Source organism: Crocodylus porosus, unplaced genomic scaffold (genome assembly GCF_001723895.1).
Source record: "Crocodylus porosus isolate Cpor-Errol unplaced genomic scaffold, CroPor_comp1, whole genome shotgun sequence".
Taxonomy (NCBI): domain Eukaryota; kingdom Metazoa; phylum Chordata; order Crocodylia; family Crocodylidae; genus Crocodylus; species Crocodylus porosus.
This window is the reverse complement of record NW_017728931.1, coordinates 121,271,021-121,273,788: the sequence shown is the minus strand read 5'-3', so window position 1 is coordinate 121,273,788 and position 2,768 is coordinate 121,271,021. Positions and strand designations below refer to the sequence as shown.

Genomic DNA, 2,768 nt, shown 5'->3' with positions numbered 1-2,768 from the left:
CTGGGGCCTTCTACACCCAACGTCGGCTTCCCACAGTTGGGGCTCAGGCGACCTCAGCCTCACCTGGCCCCAGACCCGCCTTCTCGGTCTCTTCCCAATTGGGGCTCATCTCAATATCGCCCCGCTGGGCTGGGGTTGGGATCCCCCCCACTCTCAGACCCGCCTTCCTGGGCCTGCACCCTACTGAGCTCTTCCCGAAACTGCCCACACTGGGCTGGGGTCAGGACACCCCCACAACGCGGCAACCTCAGTGGTGCCAGGAGCACCCCCACTTTACTGGGGAGCTCCTGATGAGGCCTCCTCCACCCCTACAGTCTCGCCTGGTCCTCCGGTCTAATAATCACAACAACCCGAAACTCGGCTACAACGTAAATCTTAAGCCAACCTGGCTAACCTTCTCTCATCCCTGTCAGGGTCCTCTCCACCCTGTATCCGCATGCTGGTGCACAACACTGCCCTGCTCACTCTAGCAGAGCTCTTGCTCCTTAGGAAGCCAGAGGGGAACTGAACTCTGGCCTCAGCATCCTCTGTTTATCAAGGCCAGGCCCTGCCCCCTGGCGGTCAGCTGACACAATCAGTTGCTTTAGCAATGCACATCTGTGCTGCCCTATTGAGTGGCAGCTAAGCCCATGTTACCGTTACCATTACCAGTAGCAGGCACCCTAGTGCCCTGCTACATGGATCAATGGAAGACAGTCAGTGTAACTAAGTTATCTACTTAAAAATCTAGTACCATTTGTTGCATATTTCCACAGACCCAGTTCATAATGCAAGGTCAACACCAAGAAAAAGCTGTGTCCAGTCTACAAAGGTCTGAAATTCATCCAGCAGATGTCAACCACCATCTAAAACTACTTAAAATACTGATAGTGAGCATGGCAACACAATGCCATGCAAATGGCATCAAAACCATTAAAACTTCAGTTCCTAGTTTCTAACATTCCTAGGACCAGAAGTGACCTTCCCACCATGCTGTACAAAAACAAATACAGGAGAAAGTGACAACTTGCTAATGTCAACACAGTAATCCCTGATAGCCAAGTTATTTCAGGGTTCATTTCATAGTTCATGGCATTAAACTCCTGCACAAATAAAGGGTGAGCTCTCAAATTTCACCCCACCCCAAGCCCTACATGCTAGTACCATTCAAAGACACTCATGATAATGAAGCCTCATTATCAAATTCAAATTCATGGGTGGTTAAAGGTAGCACAGGCAGTTATTGATCTCACCTTGGTACACACAGAAAACTGAGCCCCAGTGAGGGCAAACTGGCTGTCCTATGTATGTGGCTTTTCCCAAAACGTAGAGAAAACATTCCCACATGTGACTGACAGCAATTGCTTAGAACTCAGTCACTGGGATAGGATTAAGAGGTAAACATCTCAACTGGAGACAGCTTCTTCAGAGGTTCCCCAATCCATCTATTACAGGATTCCTTTATATTACTGACAGACATGTTAGTAGTGCACATGACAGTTCCCCTGATAAATACTCTAGTACTAAAAATAGTGGGGTTTGCAATTTTTTTAAAGCTGGATTTTATGAACTGCCAGATGTTTTTGTGAGATTGCTACAAAAATGCTTCCACTGAATAAATCTGATCGATTAGAAAAGTGATAGCATAGTCCAAGGAGGAGAGAAGTAATGCAGCTTGTGTTATCTACCAAGACCCAGGAAATCATTTAAGCACAATCCAAAGACACAGGCACCAGAGAGGAGATGCAGGCACATCTGCAAGTTACACTTCTTACTTATGAAAATAATGAAGGAAAGCAGCTCCCAACTGCATTGTGACAACAGAGGATGTTCTAACTCAGCAGTTCCCAAACTCTGACAGATTGCACACCACCAGTTTAAAACGATACAACCGTAAGTACCACCAGCAAATTTTTGTGATAAAGTAATTATAATAAATCATCTGTTAAAGCATACCACTGACAGGTTGTCTGTGTACCACTGGTGGTACCTGTACCACAGATTGGAAACAGCTGCTCTAACTGCAGTGAGAAGTGTTATCCAAACTATGAGTTTTAAACTATGATGCATCCTACATAAATCTTCCCTTAAAACATCCACAGCTGTCAGAGTTTGTGGAACAGGTACAGTAAGCAATACCAGCAGCATTTCACAGTAGCTGGAACAAATTGGCCTCTTGGTGCGTTAGCACTCAGACTTGCTGCTACTAGTGCAACTCCTCTGACAGCAACTTCAGCGTTAGGGCAGGGGTGTCAAACATAAGGCCCATGAGTTAGATCTGGCCTATGGAGCAACTCAGTCTGGCCGGCTGGACTCTCAACAGGCCACTGGGAGCTGGGGGTGCGAGTGCTGAAGAACCCTGGGGCTTCAGTAGACACGGCCATTGAAAGCAGGATGGCAAGTGAGGGCTGATACAGCTGCCCTTTGGCCACTTCATCCATCACCACTGCTGCGGCCCCAGCTCCTGGGCTGCTGATGCCACAAGCCACACAGGGCACGCCATGGGAGCCACAGCTGTGCTGTGCCAGATCTGAGGCTGCTCACCCAGGTGGGAAGCAGATCCTCCCAGGGATCACAGCAAGTGTGACATCCCCAGCCTGGGATATCTCATTACAGAAGAGGCAGCACGACAAGCCGCAGACCCACAGTGGCTGGAGACAGGGTTTCAAACTGGCAACAAGGCACGTTGGTTCCCACTGCAAAGCGTGCCGGGACAGGCAGCACAGCCAGGTTCAGCCGACTCCGGAAAGGAGCAAAAGCACCTGTCGCGCCAGGGGGCTTCAAGACGC

The 2,768-nt window shown here is 49.0% G+C and overlaps 1 protein-coding gene across 1 annotated transcript in view; it reads right to left on the bottom strand.

Moving 5' to 3' along the window:
- The window catches only part of NAMPT (nicotinamide phosphoribosyltransferase), a 42,972-nt gene that overhangs the window by 39,781 nt on the left and 423 nt on the right, over window positions 1–2,768 (bottom strand). The gene's annotated exons all lie outside the window — the stretch shown is intronic.